At 47.1% G+C, this 22,161-nt stretch overlaps 1 protein-coding gene across 5 annotated transcripts in view; it reads right to left on the reverse strand.

The window, feature by feature from the left end:
* FAM163B (family with sequence similarity 163 member B) overlaps positions 1-11,817 on the reverse strand; it is a 62,206-nt gene extending 50,389 nt beyond the window's left edge. For 4 of the 5 annotated variants that reach the window (XM_075015610.1, XM_075015613.1, XM_075015612.1 and 1 more), the window contains exon 1: positions 11,320-11,817. The gene's annotated coding sequence lies outside the window, so the exon portion shown is untranslated. The remainder of the gene's footprint in view (positions 1-11,319) is intronic. The other variant, XM_075015614.1, reaches the window with a different exon arrangement.
* Positions 11,818-22,161: the final 10,344 nt, after the last annotated feature.

Here is a 22,161-nt window from a genome sequence, read left to right on the forward strand (position 1 = left end):
AGCATTTCGGAGAGTCCCATTTATGCCCTACATCACACCTGTAATCTTCCCAACTAAGATCAGAAGGAGCACTCTTTGCAGCCTTTTATTTCCGGTCCTTAATTAGGCAGGGAGAGAAAGACTGAACAAAAGAAGATATGCCCTTTGCCTCATGGCCTTTGTAGATTGCATGTGGGCAACTTCCACCCACACTGGCTCGCAAAAAGAGGCTGGAACAGATCCCAGATGTCTCACATGGCAAGGTTGTGCTCTCCCACTAGGCTGTCATTAAAGCAGCCAAGGCACCACTGAGAGTATTCAAAAGCCTATAGTAATGCTGAGTCTTTGGCTGCTTGGGCACTGTTTTTTCCCCAGAGTGTGGCCTAGACTTTGTTTACACAAAGGACATCTCTATTTAACACACACGTATTGTTAACCGAGAACTCCCCCAGTAACAAGGGCTATTGTATTGCAAATGATTCCTATCGCTGCAAGTTAAAGTGAGTCAACTTGAAGGAGTATTTTCTGTCTAAGGGGAGGTTAGTGACAGCACTTTTGCCACTGGCTGTCAGTCAGTGAGAATATTCAGCTCTAAAAGCAAAATGAACCTTTCCAAAGATCATCCTTTCTGCATTGCAATAAGGTGATCACTGAAGGACAACATGACCTGCCACTAGGGGAACATGGTGATTTTAACTGTGTTAGTACAGCTGATAACATCCTAAGGACACTGCTTGTTTCAACAGTCACAGGGCCTAACCCTCTCCAGCTGTGTCAATCTCTCAGGTAGCCGAGAGATCAACCTGGTCAGGCCTTGTGGGGCCGCACAAAATTGAACTATCATGGGATCGATAGTTGAGTCCTCTACTCCTATTCCCATAAGGAGTCAGGGAGGTCAACGGGAGAGTTTCTCCTGTTAACGTTCCTCGGTGAGGACGGCCATATAAGACGATTGCAGATACGTCAATTCCAGTGATGCAATTACCATAGCTGGAATTGCCTATCTAGGATCAACTTTAAGGTCTAGCATAGACCTCGTCTCTGCCCTTACACACCTGGCAGTGATCCTGCCATACTACCACCTCCTTTCTCTTTCAAGGTTGGGTTGGTTGGGGTAGTTTCAGCAGCTGCTGGAGGTGCCCTAAGGTCTCTGCTGCCAGGGGGCTGCAATGGGGACGCCAAGAATTGATGCATTTTGGAACAGTGCTAGCTGCCTGTGGGGACTCCTCATGGAAGGAGGTCATCAACCACTGCAAAACCCACTATAAATCCAGATGTGAGATCACCCTGAGGTGGCTGTTAAGGAGATGGGGAAAACCAGCATGTTCTCACAACTCTGCTTATCTGCTAGTATTCTCCAACCAGTGGCTCCAATAGAAACCCAGGCCCCATTGTCCTTGGTGCTGTGCCCCAAAGAACTTACAGTCTAACGAGACAGCACAGATAAAGGGTATCAGACAGGAAGCATTATTATCCCCACTTTAGTGATAGGTCAACTAAGGCATGGAGAGATTAACTTGACAGCTCCAGGGACTCAGGCCAGGTCTAAGTTAGGGGGAAAAAATCGATTGAAGATACTCAACGGCAGCTATGAAAACTGTGTAGCTGCAGTCGGTGTATCTGAAATCAATTTTGCTGCCATCCCCACAGCGGGAGGTCGACATGAGAAATTCTCCTGTTGACATCCCTTACTCCTCGCAACTGTGAGGAGAACTGGAGTTGAAGTCGGTGCCCTCATCGATTTAGCGCAGCCTCACTAGGCACGCTCAATCGAACCCTGGAAGATCCACTGCCAGCACATCGATCAGCCAGTCAGCGTAGATGCGCCCTCAGAAACAACGTCTGAGGAAGAAGCTGGAACAAAAACAGCCGAAAGAGGTCACAGACAGGGACAGCGATGTCATTTTTCCAACAGAAAAATCCTCCCTTTTGGATGGTTGGTCCAATCAAACGACAGCTGCAATTTGTGCCTATCAGTGCATGTTTGGGGACAAGAATGGTATTTGGGAACTTGGATGGCACTTCACTCCAGAGTGAGGACAAACTGGCTCCATTGTAACCACAACAAGTAGCAACCTCAATGAAGTTAATGCACTGCCTTTTGTGATAGGGTCTAGTGCATATTTCTGCTGTGAATGGTACTGCTTTTCATGTCTTTATGTTGCAAAAAATTCTGACCTGCTTTAGAGGGCACTGGTTAAGAATCCAAGGGATGTAAATGCTTTGGTATTTGGTACTATGCTTCTGTTTTCTGACAATTTCAGGGCACATGCATTATCCAACCATCTGTGTCTTTACCGTTCCCTCAGCAAGTGAGACACTTTCACTAATTTTGAGGCAGATTCTGATATTCTAAGGCATGGTCTACGCTAGGCAAGGTGGGTTGATTGCAGATATGCAATTGAACTGACGGCAATTGCATAGCTAGAACCAACTTATCTGCAATTGACTTACCTGGCCGTCTCCACAGGAAAAGGTCAATGGGAAAAACTCTCCTATTGACCTCACTTGCTCCTTGTGATATCGAGGAGTCCAGGGGTTGACTGCTGACCTCAGATGGTTCCATTTTGCACATTGCTACCAGGTGTGTAAAATCAAACCCTGGAAGATCAACCCCGAGCAGGCTGATCTTCCAGGTAATGTAGACATACCCTTATTCCCTTCACGTTACCTTCCTTCTCCAGTAAACAGTCCCAGCCAACCTGTGGACTCCTTACCAGAGGATGCTGGGAAGACCAAGTTCAAAACAGAACTAGATAAATTCATGGAGGAGAGGTCCACCAATGACCATTAGCCGGGATGGGCAGCGAGGGCATCCCCAGCCTTTGTTGGCCAGAAGCCGCAACTGGGCAATAGAGGCTGGATCACTTAATGATTATCTATTCTGTTCACTCCCTCTGGGGCACCCGGCATTGGCCATTGTTGGAAGGCAGGACCCGAGGCTAGACGGACATTTGGTCTGACCCAGTATGGCTGTTTTCATGCTCTTATGACTTGAGATAAGTAAGAGAATCAGATGCCGGCCCTGCTAATACAAAGGGAACGGGTGACATTAAAGAGTTAATTTCTTGGTCATTAAAATCAATGTAAACGCAATGATATTGTCCCCACATAGTCATTTCTGGCCAAGCCACTATATATTAATTTATTACATGATGTGAGCTCTTTCTCCCCAGTTTTAGGGTTTTGTTTTCGGTTTTACAGGAGTCCCACCCAGCACGTTCAGTGTTTTTCAGATAACGAGCTACCGCAGATCAGGATTTTTTGGTGAACCTGTAGCTCCCTAGTCAGAATCTAGCAATTCAGAGGGTCTTGTCTCTTTCCCCACCAAGGAGATGATCTGTGGCCAGCAACTTGGAAGATGAGCAAATTACTCTGGATTGATAGGAAACTTGAGCTGGGTGGAAATTTGAGACCACACAGCAAACTCCCACCCACTTTTAGAGGAGGGCCTCTTTTTTTAGGGTGAGCAGTAGGGCTGACAGCTGCCACAGACCCCAGGGCAAGGTGGCAGAGGGGACCAGGTGCCGTGCCTGAGAGGGGCGGGGCCAAGCTCTTAGTGCCACCCAGACCACGGTACTGCCCCCGCCTTCAAAGGGGTCTGGGACAACTGCCCCCTTCCCCCGCCCCATCGGCAAGCCTGAGGGTGAGGACCACTAAGGGGTTGTCTGGCTGCCTAACTTCACCATACAACAAGATCTTAGGGAGGAAAGAGAAGAGGAAAACACGTGCCATAAGGTAGCAGTTAATGAACTGCGCCGGGGAGATGGACCCGGTTGCCAAACTCAAATCCAGCTGACAAAAAAGGCCCCTGGGAGTACCCAGAAAGAAACCTGCAGACTGTGCAGGGTAAGAATGAGCATTTTCAGAAAGCCAGGTCCACAGCTGGAGTGGATCAGCATTGCTCCACTGGCCAACAATATGATGCTTTCACTGACAAAATACTTCCACCCCCACCATGAGCTGGTTTCACTTTGTCGGCAGGAAAGTGCTCTCCAGCCACCAAAGCAACGTTCACGTCCTGCAGCAAAACGTTGTCATTCCTGGGAGTGGGAAGGACACTTCTGCACCCTTATACCACAAAAGTTTAGTCAAGCAAATGCGACTGCAGATACAGCCTTCAGAGGATTACTGTGTCCTCTACAGCGCTGTTTCTTTAACTATGTTCCACTGAACACTGGTATTCCATGAGCAACTCCCAGGTGGGCCATGAGCATTTAACACTTGTTGAGTATCATACACGTATGGTCTATATTTTCTGTGATTAAAACCAGATACAGTGTCACTTCTTCACTGCTGTGATACCTGATTAAATTACTTCATTTTAGCTCTGCTGTATATGTTGCTGTTTGGTTTTTTTTGTTGGTTTTTTTTGGCCTGGCAATTTTGGAAAGAAATTTTTACAGGCATTATGCTTAAAAATATTATTATTTGGTGTTTCATGGTCTCAGAAAGTTTAAGAAACACGGATATAAAGTACCTCTGACACAAGAGAGCAGTACGGCTTGTCATAGGCCTGCCTTCAGTCATTACGCCAGCTGAAAGTGAGGTTGCTAGAGTTCAGCAAGGGAACTGGACTTAGAATTCCTCTTTCCTGCTCATTGCACAACCATCCAGGCAAGTTTCTTAATCTCAGCAGCCTACAATTTCCCCATCTGTAGGATAAGGTCAGTAATCAGAGAATCCAAGAATTACAGGGCTGGAAGGGACTTCAAGAGGTCATCTAATCCAGCCCCCCTGCGCTAAGTATAATATTTACTTCCTTCTAAGATTTTATGACACTTAGATAATGTTTCTAAAGTGCTCTGAGAGCTTCAGATAAAAGCTGCTTCTGTACCCAAGTGCAGAGCATTGCACAATTGCATTGTCTTGCCTTATCACATTGATTCTAGTACTACTGTGCTGCTTGCAATATCAGAGGAGTCTTTTCACTCTTTAATCCAGGAGAAACTCCACTTTGTCCCTAGATATGTCCGAGAGCATCCTGCTCCCTTTTGGAATTACGTGGCTCTGCCCTGCGGCTGAGCCAGCTACTATTACTGAAATAAATGGAGAAACTCCTCTTGACTCCCTTGCTACGTGGATCAGGCCCTTGGTTGGCTGGTGCTAGCTGCAGCTCGCTCTTGGCTTTTTAACTGCTCTTTTCTAAAGCGTACTTTGAAAAAGCAATTATCGCCTTGCCATTAAGGCTCTCCCCATTGCATGGCCAGATCAGTTGACAGGCGTCTCTGTAAATAACCTTTAAACAATATATCCCCATCTTGTTTACTGAACGTTTCTGAACTCGACAGCGGTGCATACCGATGTCATCTGTGCATACTGTAGGCCTAACTATTTCTGGAAACATACCAAGGGCAAGTTGGATAATGTCAGATATTGCCATAGACAGAGCGTGACAAGATCCCGTCTCGGTGATAAAAGCTGCGGGGCAGAGAAGGAAGCCGGTGGTAGTAACAAAACAAAAAGCAGCCAAGTAGCACTTTAACGACTAGCAAAATAGTTTACTAGGTGAGCTTTCGTGGGACAGACCCACTTCTTCAGCCCATAGCCAGACCAGAACAGACTCAATATTTAAGGCACAGAGAACCAAAAACAGTAAGCAAGGAGGACAAATCAGAAAAAGATAATCAAGGTGAGCAAATCAGAGAGTGGAGGGATGGGGGGGAAGGTCAAGAATTAGACTGAGCCAAGTATGCAGACGAGCCCTTCTTGACCTTCCCCCCAACCCCTCCACTCTCTGATTTGCTCACCTTGATTATCTTTTTCTGATTTGTCCTCCTTGCTTACTGTTTTTGGTTCTCTGTGCCTTAAATATTGAGTCTGTTCTGGTCTGGCTATGGGCTGAAGAAGTGGGTCTGTCCCACGAAAGCTCATCTAATAAACTATTTTGCTAGTCTTTAAAGTGCTACTTGACTGCTTTTTGTTTTGATAGCGTATAGACTAGCACGGCTTCCTTGGTGTTCGTAACAGAGGAAGATTTGCTTACACAATCCATCATCATATCAATCCAGCTTAGAAGCCGTCTGCACATCTCCAGTTTTATCTCAGGAAGGTGCACAAGGCATCCACTCTTCGCCTTGGAAGCAACCAAGCCAGCAAATGGAAGTGCTGATCCTGCTAGAAAGCATTCAGCAGGTTCTGCTGACACACTGTTGCAGGGAACTCTTTACCCAGCTGTCTCTAAGGAAGACAGGTGTATCAGTGCAGAGACAGAGGACCATGAGCAAAGCAGCCCTTGGGGAGAAACCATGGGAGCAGGCAAGCCTGGGGGGCAGGGGAAAACTAGGCTATTTCTGCGTTGGTTTCATTTTGGAATGGAACCAACACTAAGGAAGTGGGTGAGTTCTGACCGGCCCGCAGTTTCTGTGGTCTCTCTGAAGTCAGGTGTAGGAAAACCACCTATTCGTACACACAAAACAGGGTGGAAAAAAATCCCAGAAAACCATTCAAAATAAAGGCTCTGAAAAGCAAGAGAAAACGGCATCAGATCCAAGGGAGTAAACAAACAGCTTCCCCCTCAGCCTGAGTCATCCTTCCTCTTCCTTCATGTTATTCATTCTTTATAGTGAGGATGACTCGATGCCCCTTTGAGAGGAACTGTGGGCAAGAAAACCCACATATCATGCTGATACCCGGAGGAAGAAATAAGAGATACCATGACCCAAATCAGAAAAACATCCCGATGGACTGCACAGGCGAGAGCTGCAAATTATGCTGAGCTTTGCAACAACCCAAGTAAGAAAATAACATGCACAAAAACACAGTAAGATGGGATGCAAAATCCAACTGACTTCTACTCCCAACAGCAAAACCCCTGATCCAAACACAAAACCTACTAAAAGCTACAACACCTAGAAACTGCAGTGTACTGAAAACTGTCATAATTGCAAGATATCCCGAATTTGTAAGGGGCTTGCTGGTCCTGCAGTCAGACTAGGGGTCTACAAAGGGAAGCCTGCAATCAGAATCTGTCTGGAGACAGCTAGCCTAGAGTAAAATGGAATAAAGTGTACTTGGGAGCAGTCTGTTTTTTCTCTCTCTGTTCTTAGGTTTTTGTGTGTTATTGTTCAGAATTTTAATAAAAAACATAGTGCCAGTAGGTTGCAGCTCTCTAGCATGAGTATTTGTTTTTATTCAACATCTGCGTTTGTAATCCAGGAACATAACAGAAATCAAAAAAAACATTTACCTGTTTTTTGTCTACCTCTCCCCAGAACCTGCCTTTTCAGAAATGAAGTGCTAAGTAACTAAGAAGATACTCATAAAAAGAAGTCACCGATACAAAAAGACCACAATAAAGTTAGAATGAGGAACAATTAATGTATCAGCAAGGGCATGGGGTCCTTTCACTAGAAAAAAAATCTTACGCAGCCAGTCTGCACATGGTCTAATGTTGCTGACCAAGGCAGAAGCTCAGCAATAGGCAAAGTCCTGTCTGGCATCAATTTCAGTTTGGGGCATCTTGCAGCGCAGTGCGGCTTAACCTATGTCAGCTGCTCTCAGAGCGGTTTGGTCATTGGCCTGCTAAACCCAGGCTTGTGAGTTTAATCCTTGAGGGGGCCATTTAGGGATCCGAGGGAAATAGATTTAAAAAAAAAAAAAAACTGTGAAGGATTGTGATAGGCCCTGCTGTGAAGGCAGGGGACTAAACTTGATGACCTCTCAAGGTCCCTTCCAGTTCTGTGAGATAGGTATATCTCTACAGATAAAGTTTAGCAACCTGAGAATTCCCATTTTGATTTACAATTTTTCACGGATCCCTCTCCCCAACTCTGCTTTTGCTTTTCCCCAATGGCCCTGAAGTTCTGCTCATCTCCAGGCCTTTCCTCCTCTCCACCTCTTCCCCCAAGGCCCTACCCCACCTCTTCCCAGCCCTGCTCCACTGCTGCCCCTCCTCTTCCCAACCTCCTTCTGCCCCTTTCGGCTAGCATGTCCCATCCTCTCTACTCCCCTGCTTTCCCAGCGCCTCCTGCATGGCACAGAACAGCTGTCCTGGGGCATGCAGGAGTTCATCAGTGGGACCGGTGGCTCTGGATAGGACTCGGGGACCCCAGTTTGAGAACCTCTGTCTATGTGATCTCTAGCTGGACCCTTCTCCTGCACATGGTACTAATCACACGTTGTCTTCTTCTGGAGCCTGTCCCCAGGATTCTGACAAGAGGCACCTGCTGTGCTCTATCTTCTGTACTGCACGGCACCTGGTCATCGCCTTGACAACTGCGTGGTCTGCTAGAAATGTTTCCCTCTTCCTAGCGGCCAAGAGGAGAAGCTGGTGAGCCTGGAACCCATTTTGTCATTGTCTTAGCCAAGCTTTCAGGGAACAAGAGGGGAGCCAACAATTTTGGGAGCGATGTCTGCTAGCCTCCTCAAGCGACTTACTCAAGCGTCGGCTGCTGTGCTGATTCCAGTGCCTGTGGCCTGCCTGAACATTCCTTATCGCCAGAACTCATACAGCATGGCCTCAGCCAGACGGGCTTTCCTGCCCTGCCCTACGGGCCTCTCTTGTGAGTTGTGAAAGGGAGTTTGGTCTGCCATGAAGCTTTGAATCCATGGTCTCTGTGCGGAGGTGTGTTGCTTTAATGCACTTCCCCTCCACCCCCAGCCAGAGGGGAAAGCCAGACCGCCTATATCCCCTCAGGGAGAGCAATAAACCAAGGAACGTGCCCCCGCATGCGCCTCTCCCGATCCTCACCCGTTCCTTTCTTAGTTGCTTCTTTAAAAGCCAATTCTCCTGTGGAACCAGGCACCTCCGTGTCATTACTGACCTTACCAATCGCTGTGAGACTGTTCTGAGGCTACGGCACAAGGCAGCGAGTCATTGCTATTTATCTGTGTGCCGCCACTGCTGACAGTCAACATTCAGCCAAATGCGAAGACCAGCGATTTGATTCTGTGCTGCGTCATATACGTGTGACTCCCATCAAATGAAGGCAGCAACAAAACTGCCTCATGGAGGCAGGGAAGGAAAGTATTTTGGGTAAAACTTTCAAAAGTGACCAAGAGGCAGATATCCAAAGGTGCCGAGTGGAATTACAAAATACCTCAGCAGGTTATAGACGCTTCTGTACATCCCACTGAATGGGCGCATCTTGAGGCACAAAGATACCTTTGAAAATCTGGCCCACATTATTTAGGAGCCGAAGTCTCACTGAAAATCAGAGTCACTTAGGCACTTTGGAAATATTACCCTTAGACTGTGAACATCTTAGGCTAGATTCTGGTCTCAGATCCACTGGTGTTTTGGGTGGAGGGTTGCAATTGATTTGGAAGGGGAACAGGGCTGGACCCAGTGACAGGAATGATTTGAAATGAGTAACTGAAATGCCAACAAGTACCAGAGGGGTAGCTGTGTTAGTCTGTACCCACAAAAACAAAAAGAAGTCCTCGGGCCCCTTGTAGATTAACAGATTTTTTGGAGCAAACGCTTTTGTGGCCAAAGACCCACTTCGCCAGAAATGTCAACGTAACCAAAACGGAGCCTAGTTAATAATCTCTGCAGCTGTTAACTTTTGGGCATGAGCAGGCAACACACACAGGATCTCATTTTATTTATACGCTGAATTCAGGGCTGGAGAACACACAGAGCCAAGTGCATGGTTGCTGTTTCCCTTTTCCTCTCATGCCTCAAAAAGCAGCTCAGATGTGGAGCAATTGCCTTGGGAACGTGAGCATGCCATATGCAACCTATCAGTCCTCATCCTCAAAGGATGAGCCTGGCAGTTTAAATGCATCACTGTAAGACACTGAAAAAATCACGGTTTTAATAAAGACACTGGATTCATGCTTTATAACAATAACTAACCCCTCTTTGGCCCGTGACTCCTGAGGGGTTAACAGGTGTTAACGGAGCTCTTCACCTTGAAGGGTCCTTTAGAATATTAGCAAACTAGTGCCAGGTCCGCTGGTGGGGGGGGAGGGCAAGGGGACCACTCACACCACTCCAAGCAGTGCTGAGGGCTGCTGGGACGAGGGGGGCACTACATGGTACACTCCCGGCAGCGCTGAGGGCTGGCTGCCTCAGCCCCACCCCTTCCACCCGAGGCCCCGCCCCTTCTGGGAGCATGGTGCCAGGACTCCCACCTTACCCAGGGGCCAGGCAAGTCTGTCAGCTCTGATGAATGTTTATGCTAAACTGCCTGTTTCACCTCTATTTAGCTCTGCCACTCTGAGTACATTTCCCAGACCTGTAGACGAGCTCCCTGTAGCTCCCAAAGCTTGTCTGAGTTACCAACACAAGTTGGCCCAACAAAAGATATTTCCTCGCCCACTTGGTCTGTCTTGTTATCTTACAAAAGACGGATACTTGAATTATCATCCTTGTTGCCTCCACCTCTGTGTTTCCCTGTCACCCTAGACTTATGTCCTATGACTGCAGTTCTGACCTGTTCCTCCACTTAGGAGCAGTGAAGTTTATTTATTTTGATACCTTGGGATTGAGGCAATCCACGGGAAGCCCCGTGAATGCAACTGGGAGTTTCCCTGGGTAGCCAGAGATGGAGCTCCAGCTGGGGATGACCACTTTGCCTAAGTGGGTGGCTCCTTTCCTCATGTCCCAAACAGAAGACTGTCCAGAGAGAGAGCAAAACTCAACTTCAGCTCTGACTTCTGCAGCTGTCACGGGGGAGTATGAGCCAGGGGGAGCTACCCCTGGACCAGCTAATAATGCAACCTGTGTACTTAGGTAGCGAGTCCATCCCTCCCCCCAGCAAGAGTTGACATAATGACCTGGCATTTTAGGACTGACAGTGATCTGTACTAGCACAACAAAAATGCCTTTTGCCTTTTCTGGGATTTTTAGTCATTCAGCTCTTGGTGCGTGGGTGGGGAGGATTCACCTGTTCCCTCAACAGGGGTTAAAGAAGCAGGATAGCAGCTAGTGTACAGTCCTCTCTCCTTGGCCCTATTCCATCCAGTCAATCACTGGGAATTCCCCCGGCCAGATTCCCGACCATCCACAACTACATTGCAACAAGGGCTAGAATCTCCCCGCTATGACCCTTGCAAGTACTCCATGGAGCCTTGTGGGTAAGCTATCCAATGGAAAGGAGTCCACAGCGGCAGCATCCCACTCTCCACTGGCCTCAGAGCTGTTCAGATGTCCAGGGAGCAAACCCAGTTTTGGACGGAGAAAAGGGGCGGGGGTTGAGAAGTAAAATGCAAAGAAGAGCAATTGCAAAGGACCGCGGACCCTGCACAGGCAAGGACAGTGCACGGCTGGGGGTGCAGGGCGAGACAGGTGCCCAAACTAGAGAGAGGATCTGGTTGCAAACCAAAGTGCATTTGCAATTCTACAACACGCCCCCGCCCTCACCCCCCACCCCTCTCCCCGCCGCCTCTTACCTTTAACAATTGGAATTGTGCCTGGGTCTCTTTCAGGGCAGCTCCTGGCTCAAAAGCTCCAGCCTGGGGCGCCGCGAGGCAGTCACCAAATAACTACACCTCCCAACAAGCTAACTGCACGCGAGTCGTCCCGAGAAGGGCGGGGGGCTGAAGGGGCCGGCGGGAGGGAGGCGGGGGGTCGCGTCGCACGCTCGCTCTCCGCCCAAGCGCGGCTGGCAGCAGCGGGGTCCCGCCAGTCAAACCAAGTCCACGGCCGGCTAAGGAGCGCCGGGCCTGCCACCCCCTGCAAAGTTCAGCGGGGCGCGCGCGAGGGCTGGCATGAGCAGTAAAAAGACGCGTGCAAAAAACAACAACCCACCACCGCCGGCAGCGGAGGAGTCAAGGAGCTGGAGGAGGCCCCCGCTCCGGCTGCTCCCCGTGGTGCTGATGCGGCCGCCTGAGCGCCGGTCCCGGGCACGCAGGGAGAGCACCACGGCAGGCGCGCGCGGCTGCCGGGTGGCGCGCGCCAGCCCGGCCCCGGGGCGGGCGGGGGGAACAGGGCGCACGCGCTGGGAGCCGGGGGAGGGAGGGGGGGAAGTGGGGGGCCAGCGAGCGCCAGGTAGCTGGAGCACGAGGGAGGGCGGGGCTATTCCGGCGCCCCTCCCCCCCCCCCCCCGTGCAGAGGAAGCAGCAGGATGCCCTAGCTCCAATCGCCACCTCCCCCCCAAAACCCTGGGCAGTTGCCCTGCCCCGGGGGCACTGTCTCCCCAGCCCTCCCCGCTTGGCACAGCTCTGTTGGTGCACAGTAAGAGGATGGCACTGCAGTGCAATAGACCTGCCAGACACAGAAGCGCCTCTGGGCGGCTTTTCCTCCCCCCCCCCCCACTGCCCCCACCACTCTGCAGCTAACAGAGCATCCTTGGATGGCTTTTCACTCCACCCTGCCCTGCTCCAGTACAGCTTCCCCCACGCCTCTGGGGGCACAAATACTCACACAACTTCAACTTTGAAAGCAGCCCCTCCTCAAAAGGCACAGTGGAGATGTCCTAACATTGGCCCTTCTAGGGCTGCCTGCACTGCCCGCTGTAGGGCCTTGCAGAAGTACACAGGCCTGGGCTCTACTAACAGATTGCCTGAGCGGCCGTTCCACAAGGTGTGCATCACCTGTAGGTCTGTGCTCACAAGTGATGTGAAAATAGCCTCTTTGGATCCAACTGACCCTTCCAATGTGAATTCACTCAAAGGGCCATTGGAGTTACTCGGCTCACGCTAGTACAAGTGACGCATTGTCTACACGCAAGAGGTGGTACTTCAACAAAACCAGTATAGTGAAAGTGTTACAAGCCTATGAGTATGCATGAACTTATTGTAGTGTAAAGGAGCTGGTACTGAATAGCTATGCCCATATGGGAAAGGGAATAAGGCATCTTTATGCCAGAATGGCCGTGTCTACACGTGCCCCAAACTTCGAAATGGCCATTTCGAAGTTTACTAATGAAGCGCTGAAATGCATATTCAGCGCTTCATTAGCATGCGGGCGGCAGCGGCGCTTCGAAATTGACGCGCCTTGCCGCCGCGCGTCTCGTCCAGATGGGGCTCCTTTTCGAAAGGACCCCGCCTACTTCGAAGTCCCCTTATTCCCATAATAATAATCCCCATAATAAGGGGACTTCGAAGTAGGTGGGGTCCTTTCGAAAAGGAGCCCCATCTGGACGAGACGCGCGGCGGCAAGGCGCGTCAATTTCGAAGCGCCGCTGCCGCCCGCATGCTAATGAAGCGCTGAATATGCATTTCAGCGCTTCATTAGTAAACTTCAAAATTTTCGAAGTTTGGGGCACGTGTAGACGTAGCCGATGACTGCAGGCACACTCAGGGATTGTACTAGTATAACTATTTCACGAGCAAGTGAAAACTGCTTATGGTACAAAATTTTGTGCAGATCAGGATTGAGAGTAGAATTTGGCCTGTATCAATTTAGTCACTAAAGTTTGGTTGCACTTTGAACTTGCGTTAGCTCTTTCCCAAACTGTGAAGATTTAATGGAGGAAAAGCTCATCATGCTGACAAACCATGTTCTGGAGGAGGCTGTCCTTTGCAGAATTTGAGCATGTCATGTTGAAATCTCCTGACTCTCTACATTTCTTTTGGATTAATTTCTGTTCATGGAGCTCCATGCAGCTTAAAAGATGACAAAGGAGCACCTCCCTAGAGCCAAACCTCTTTGGGCCTCGTGGATCATTAATGAGGTATGTCCTGAAACACCAAGAGAAGCAGGAGAGAACGCACAGAGAACTGGACTTCAAACCTCAGAACTTGTCTTGGCATACTATCCTTCATTAAACTGAGCCCCATCTAATAATAATTAATAAACCCCCTAGGGGGAAAGGAACTGGATTCCATTCCCTCTTGTGCATCAGCAGAATCACTGACTAATTACAGAGTTCAATCACTCATACCTTTGCAAATCTAGTGAAGTCAACAAGGGCAGAATATGAAGACATCTGTGAACTGTGTCACTGTAGGCAGAATTTGGCTTGTGGACACTTCATTATTGATAATGCAAAAGGAAGGCTCCTGCTTGAATCTCGTAGCCCAAACTGAGATTGCAGGGCTGGCAGTTAGGAAAAACTACATATTTTACTAAAAAAACCAATTCCTTTCTTACCATTGAACTCCACAATGCAAGTCATACAGTGGGGTTTTCACATTTTAAATTGCTACCTCAAATTCAGTTTATCATGAGCTTATGTATTGGGAAACATTTGAGTGAAAGTTATTCTCCCAGTGCACAACTGAATGTCTTCCCTTTTCCTAAGGGGGTGACAATTTCTTCCCATACTCTCACCATCTGTGCTACAATGATGACCCACAGCTCTTTAAAATACACATTCCTATTGCTCAGCTGCCTGTTAACTGGAGGAACAAGTGCAGGACTAGGCCTAGTTTTCAGTTGTACGTGCAATTAAACCACAATTGCCCTTTGCCTGCTCTTTCAGCTGCTAGTTCCCCACATCTCTGTTCCAGTGACCCCATCTCTGTTTGCCTGCAATCCCCTTGTATCTGTGGCTACAGCCATCCTTTGCAGGTCCCTAGTGCTCAATATTTGGATCACAGTAAGATAAGAACTAAACACATCCTATGCAGCATTAATTTCAGTGCCAGGAAAGATGATGGAGCAAATAATCCATCTGCAAACAGCTGGAAAGATAATAAGGTGATTGGTAATACCTCAGCACGGATTTGTCAAAAACAAATTGTGTGAAACCAACCTGATAGCTTACTCTGATAGAACAACAAGCCTTGTGGATAAAGGGAAAGCAGTGGACATGGTATACTTGGACTTTAGGAAAGCATTTGATACAGTATCATGTGACCTCAGTAAACTAGGGAAATGCAACCTAGCTGGGTGCATAACTAGTTAGATAACCATTCACAGAGAGTGCTTATTAATGGTTCAGTTATGCTGAAAAGGAATAACAAGTGGGGTCTGCAGGGGTGAGTTTGGGGGCCAGTTCTGTTCAATATCTTCATCAATGATTTAGATAATGACACAGAGTACACTTATCGAGTTTGCAGACGATACCAAGTTGGAAGGGGTTCCAAGTGCTTTGGAGAACAGGGTCAGAATTCAAAGTGATCTGAACAAGCTGGAGAAATGGTCTGAGGAAAATAGGATGAAGTTCAATCAGGACAAATGAAAAGTACTCCACTTAGGGAGGAACAATCAGTTTCACACATACAAAATGGGAAGGGACTCCCGCGGATGCAGTACTACAGAAAGGGATCTAGGGGTCATATTGGATCACAAGCTAAGCATGAGTCACCAATGTGACACGGTTGCAAAAACAGCAAACGTGATTCTGGGATGCATTAACAGGAGTGTTGTGAGCAAGACATGAGAAATAATTCTTCCACTGTACTCTGCGCTGATTAGTCCTCAGTTGGAGTATTGTGTCTAGTTCTGGCCTCACATTTTAGGAAAGATGTGTAGAAACTCGAGAGGGTCCAGAGAAGAGCAACTAAAATGATTAAAAATTTGGAAAATATGACCTATGAGAGAAGATTAAAAGAACTGGGTTTGTTTAGTTTGGAAAAGAGAAGACAGAGTGGACATGATCGCTACTCTGAAGTACCTAAAAGGGTGTTAAAAGGAGGAGGGAGGAAAATTATTCTTCTTGGTCACTGATGATAGGACAAGAAGCAATTGGTTTAAATTGCAGCAAGGGAGGTTTAGGTTGGACATTAGGAAAAATTTCCTAACTGTCAAGATGGGTAAGTACTGGAGTAAATTGCCCACAGTGGTTGTAGAATCTCCATCATTGGAGATATTTAAGAACCAGTTGGATAACTATCTACCAGGGATGATCTAGATCACTGGTTCTTACCCTGGGGTGTACACACACCCCGGGGGTACATAATGCCCTTTCTTGGGATGCGAGACATGCCAGATTTTTTTTAGAAGGTAAATCATCAAAAACACAAATTAAGCACAGGCATGTAAGTACAACTACTTTGTTTCATCGGACCTACATATGAATTCAGTTAGCTGCTAACTGTTAGCACATTGAATAGTAATAGAGAGGTAGCTGTGTTAGTCTGTGCTCCAACAAACCAAAGCAGCAGAAATGTAGCACTTTAAAGGTTAACAAAATGATTCATTCGGTGACAAGCTTTCATGGGACAGACCCACTTCATCAGATCCATTAGCATGTCAGTTACAGTTTACTTCCACAGCAAAACTCCTCAATATCTCTGGGTAGTACTTGCATATTTTTGTATGCCTACTGTACTATTATTTGTGATGAACAACAACATAAAACATATATATATATATATATATATATATATGCATTTAAAAGTGTATAGCCCCCCCATCTCCATTTGATTTTTGGTAAGGGTTCCAAGAACGTATTTTGAGAACCAAAGGGGTACAGGCTGCAGTATATGTGAAGTACCACTGGTCTAGATGGTGCTTGGTCCTGCTGTGAGGACAGGTGATGAGCTCTCAAAGTCCCTTCCAGTTCTAGTGTTCTATGATTAGTTTAAAGATTGTGCTGTCATCTGAAAGCTCTTGAGTTAAAGAAATGCAGACGGGCATAGCAGAATCCAGACAACAACTCCAAATTTCACATTGCTATTATTTCATATTCCTATTAGAAGTACACCCAAAGTGCCCATCCCAAGTGAGACCCCACTGTGCTAGGTGCAGGACAAACCAGAGTACATGATCCTTGCGAGCCCTAAAGCTTGCAGTGCAGGAAAGTCTAAACTGACAGCACCCCTTCCAATATACTCCCTTTGTGACTCTGGCCCTGTTCCTGTGACTTGCAGGGTGTATTCAACTCCCACTGGGAACTGAGGCTGCTCGGCATTGTTCTGGAGGCACTGATGCCCTTGCCTGATCACAGTCTTTGTCATAAAAAAAACAATTGTTTCGTCACTTGGATGGCTTGAAAACTGAAGTGCGTGATTTGGAAGACACCCAATGAAGGCCAGTGGCAGCCTCCAGGACTGTTTCCATTATCTTTGACAGAGGAAACTTTTCCTTGGCAAGCAGACATTTCCATTACTTAAGACTATTGTTACTGTTGCAAAGTTATTCCTAATATTTAAGTTAATTTTTCCCCTGCTGCTTCTTGTTCTGGTCTTGTTGATTAATGAGAAAAATTGGCTCCTGTCCTCTTCACAGAACATCTTTTCTTTTAAGATGGGATCACTTACAGCTCAGTTCTAACACTACAGAGGGGAGAACAGTTCCATTTAATTAATGACTCTCTAAATAAACTAATTACTGCCAGTAATTTCACCATGCTTTGCATGGGCTTTGGAATTGCATGCTAAGATCTGAAGTACAGACCATCTCTTCTGTTGACAGGAAGTGAGAGAACCATGCAGGAAACAGCCAATTGGTGCTGGAAGAGTCCATATGCAATTTTGTGTTATTGATGTTATTAATATAGTACAGCATGGTTACTTTTCAATTTTACTTGACATTTGCTTGGACTCAGGCTAACGTGCAAAGACTACTGAAACGTCATGCAAAGAACAGATGAGCTTGACTCTTTTGGTGGGTCAAAGGTCATTGCTGAGTTATTTGTCATTGCAGCTTGGTTCAGATATGGGAAAAAGTTCTCGGTTGGTAGACTCATTTTGGTTTAGAGAATTGTATTCTGGTATAAAAACAAACAGCCTCTTTGTTTCCCAAACTGCTTTTTATATATAGGTAGAAAAGCAGTTCTGCAGTGAGCGGAGTACAGGACGGGTGACATGGACCACCCGGGTTACAGCACTGGCTTGGACATGGATTGCTTGGGTAGGCTTGAGCAAGCACCATCTCTCTCTGTCTCCGTTCTCTAATACCAGGCTATTAATAATCACCCCAGTTGTACAGTGATGGTGTGAGGATTGGTTAACTGGTTTCTGAAAGGTGGAATTATTTGCACTGTGGGAGTGTCCAGGAGCCTCAGTCATGGAACGTGACCCCATTGTATGAGAAACTGTCCAAACACAAAAGAAAAAGACAGATCCTGCCCCAAAGTGCTGTTTAACCAAAGCCCAGCTAATCACACAGGCAGTCTAGCTACTTTTTGGTCTCCCAGAAGGTGATTTATTCAGAAGGAACTGGCCAGTTTCACATTTCATCTAAAACTCACATCATCTACAAGGTTGCTGATGACCCCAGGGACCAGGAGATAACCAGAGCAGGAATAGGCAGGAGCTCAGCTTTGCATTCCACACCACAGATTCATAAGATGGGTACTAATCTGTTTCCCTCAAACCGGCAGTCACCGATTATTTAGAATCTAACTCCACGGCTATATTCACACACCCAAGCAGTATCCCAGCAGACCCCAGTTCTGGGTTTTGCTGCATTGCACAACACTGCAGCTGTTACATCTTTGTCTGAATCCCCACTCCTGCAGATTCACCAGTCTGCTGCAATAAGTCCCACCCTTTGGTGCCCATGTGCTTCGAAGGCAGCTAAATCTGACATGAATACACCGTATCGGAGAACCACGCTGTGGGGCTCACAGCCAAATATTGGACCCTGTGCGTTTCAAAGCCCAGGTCTGCGCAGCATGGATGCAACGGTTGGGGCACCTCAGATCCACCCCCCAGAGCACCAACTCCCTGCCTGGTACCCCCGTCTCAGATGTGAGACCCCATGGTCCAGGTCCCCTAGACTCCCAAGTCTACTGGACCTCCCTGAGGCTCTCCAGCTATTCAAATGCAGCCCTTCCCAGAGTCCCACCCCCTCATGGGTGCTCCTCTTCATTGTTTAACCCATTCAAGGAGCCATGACCGCTACAGCAAGGAACTCAAAGCCTTTGCAAAGTAACTTCTGATGTGCACACACACCCCACGTGCTTTGAGAAAGCCCAGATACTTACAGACCGACACAACCAACCTTTCTGCAGCAGAACTCCTGCCCTACAATGTCTTCACCGCTCGGAGAGCCGTTGGGTTTTGGTTGGGCCTTTCAGGGTCCCCAGACTGTCATCTGCTCCTGCTCGGCCTTCTGTTTCTCTTCCTGCCCCTGCAACAGGCTCTCCATTGCTCGCTGGGATTGAGCAACCAACCCATTCCTCTCAGCTCAGGGAGCAGGTGTCTTCTTAGCAGCTTCTAACCACTTACTTTGTTCTCCCAGCCTCCTGGGATATTTCCAGCAGGCCTCTTCTCCTCCCCAGTTTACTAGGAGGAGAGAGGCCGTTTATTATATATTTGATATACACTCTATATTTATTTTTATATATCTATATATGGATATATAAATATAAACAAACATCTAATACATGGCTCTTGGCACTCTATCCACTGCTCTTTTGTCTCTCTCTCTCTAACTGGTTGGCCATCCCTGCCCTACTAGAACAAGGAGTGACGCATTCCATAGTTAGTACTCTTTGGATGGTCCTCGAGGGCCTTCCTGATGGGGTGTGACGTCAGGGAGGTGGCAGGCGTTATAAGCTGCCTTTTGACATCTCTTAGTAGTCCAGTTGCACATTCTCCAGGCTCTCCAATGTCAAATGAAGGACACAATGTTGTCTTGGGGGGAGGAATAGCTCAGTGGTTTGAGCATTGGCCTGCTAAACCCAGGTTTGTGAGCTCAACCCGTGAAGGGGCCGTTTAGGTATCGGGAGCAAGCAGAAAGAAAAAGAAAAAAAGGATGGTGCCTGGTCCTGCCAAGAGGGCAGCAGGGGACTGGACTTGATGACCTCCTGAGGTCTCTTTCAGTTCTGAGATGTGTGTATCTCCGTATCAGTTGATCACATGGGCACCATCAGAAGGAGAGCGTCCTCCAGCAAGGACCACAGATCATCCCTTCATGCCTGAGGTTTGTCAACATGATTGGAAACTTGACTGGAAAGCTAAAGTCAGTGGAGTTACACCATTTAAAACCATTATATACAAGTAAATAACCATGAGCTGTTTTGTCTCTGGGAGAGATTAACTAGGATGGGTCGACCCGCCACTACTGTCGGCCAGCAAAAGTCTTCCCTGTAAGACGAGTGTTTAGGTGGCCATCCAGGAGAGACTAAAGTGCTGCCAAGCTGATTAGCAGAGCACCCACAGTGGGCAGCCTGTGTTTCTACTGGCAGTGCACATTCGCCCATGCCTTGGTGCACATAACATTTATTCTGCCCAGGAATGGAAAAATTAGAGGAAACACTACTGCAAGGATACTACTATTTTAATGTATAAAAATATGCAGGAGGCAGGAATTATTGGGGGAATTCTTTGGCCCATGGTTTACAAGAGGACATACTGGATGGTCACCAGAGTTAATGCTGACTTGAAAGTCTATGAAATTATCCCAGCTAATAAAAATCCTTTTTTCAATCTAGAGGTGATTGGGAAATGACTTTTGAATAGAAGTTCAATAAAAACATAAATTTGGTGTGACATGTGCCATTCAAAATTTGCAATGAAAACAGAAATGTCTTTTATAATTTTTATAGGAAAACTAAGTTCCTATGGAAAATCTTCCACACTCTCCAGTTACTAGCTCTATCTATGGTACTTATATGCTCCTCTCCCCCACCACCCCCATGATGGCATCAGAGTGCCTCACAATCTTTAAAGTACTTATTCTAAAACACTTCTGTGAGATAGGGCAGTGTTCCGATCTCTGTCCTAGAGGAGAACAGAGACACGAAACAGCTAAGTGACTAGCCCAAGATCACATAGGAAGTCTGTGGCAGAGACAGGAATTAACCTGGCTCTCAAGTTCCAGGCATGCACCATAACACTGGACCAATCTTGCTCCAGAAAACATATCACAGTGAGCTACAACCAGAGAAACTCAGGGTCAGATCCAACTGCCATGACCCCAGGGTTCCTTGGTTTACTAAGAGCTCATCTGAGGTTCACTCTTGGTAGGAATGAGGAAGAACCCATGTTTGAATGCTGCGGTGGAATATTAAATGAATTCATCATTTTCATATTTATTTCCAATACTTTACAGACCTCACTTCAATGGTGGCTCAGTGGGTGATAATTATGCCACTTCTGCATTCAAGCATTTTTCAGCACCATCAGTTACCCACTGGGCATAGCTTAAATCAAACAGGTGGCCTAGCTGGGATAAAGCACAATAGAAGTGAAGCTGAAATAGAGCTTATACGGAGCAGAAGGCACCCAACATACGTAGACATGCATGCAGACTTCTCTTCTATGTGGTGCAACAGTTGACTCGCATTAGGTTCGCTGCACTCCAACCTGAAAAAACAAAACCAGATTTTTGCAACAGCGTAAGACTGATGGACATGGGATGTCAGCAGGAGGGAATGAACCTGTGACCTTAAGGGCTGAAACCAGGGGCTCTATCCCATGAGCTAAAAGCCAGCTGGTGCTGTAGAGAAGAGATTTCACTCTCCCTTGTCCGTGGTCTCAGTGCTTCTGGGTTTACATATGCATTGTACACACTTACATGTACAGAGATAAAGGTTACATCATGCATGTTATTACCATTCACTACAAACCCCTGCCTTAAGAAACATCAAGTGGATTTTGATGTAGTGAACCAGACACATTAATTGAAGATGGGCTTTCATAAGGTGTCAGTATATTTAAAACATCCATTCATTATGCACTTGTTACCACCATGATGAATTCACCCTTGAAAAACCCAGGCACTATGTGCCCACCCCCAACAGAAGTAACATTTTCAGTCTCTGCCTCTGATTTTAAAAAGACAGCGCTTTTCAATAAAAAGTCCCCGACGCTTTATCTGTGTGTTAAAGGACCTGAATAGTGAAGCCCAAGACACAACTCAAGAGAGTGTGAGAGAGGTGGCCGTGTTAGTCAGTATCTTTGAGAACAAGAAGTTCTGTGGCACCTTATAGACTAACAGATATTTTGGAGCTTATGCTTATGGAGCTTACGCTCCAAAATATGTTAGTCTATAAGATACCACAGGACTTCGGGACCCCACTCTTTAAATACCCCTTTGGAGCCCCCTCCCCCCCACTCTTGCATCTGATGAAGTGGGTGTTTGCCCACAAAAGCTTATGCTCCAAAATATCTTTTAGTCTATAAGATGCCACAGGATTTCTTGTTGTTCTCAGAGTGTGTGTTGAGTTAGTATAAATTACATAAAATCTGATTAAGACCCTCAGGACCCAGCCTGTTATGAATAACCATGTTAAAATCAGCAGCATATAGACCAACTTTTGGCAGAGAGTTCAGTATAAAGATGACTCTTCTGCCCTCAAGATAGGGATAAGCAATGACTTTTGGTGTGTGTGCGCGGGTGGCGGGGGCACTCAAGGAATCTGGAAAGTGGCCAAGGGCTGTACTCTTCCATGATACTAATGGAGGGGGTGCAGGATCTGGGCTTGGAGGCTGGCTGCAGAAGGGAGCTAG

The sequence above is a fragment of the Carettochelys insculpta genome, chromosome 21 (genome assembly GCF_033958435.1).
Source record: "Carettochelys insculpta isolate YL-2023 chromosome 21, ASM3395843v1, whole genome shotgun sequence".
NCBI lineage: Eukaryota > Metazoa > Chordata > Testudines > Carettochelyidae > Carettochelys > Carettochelys insculpta.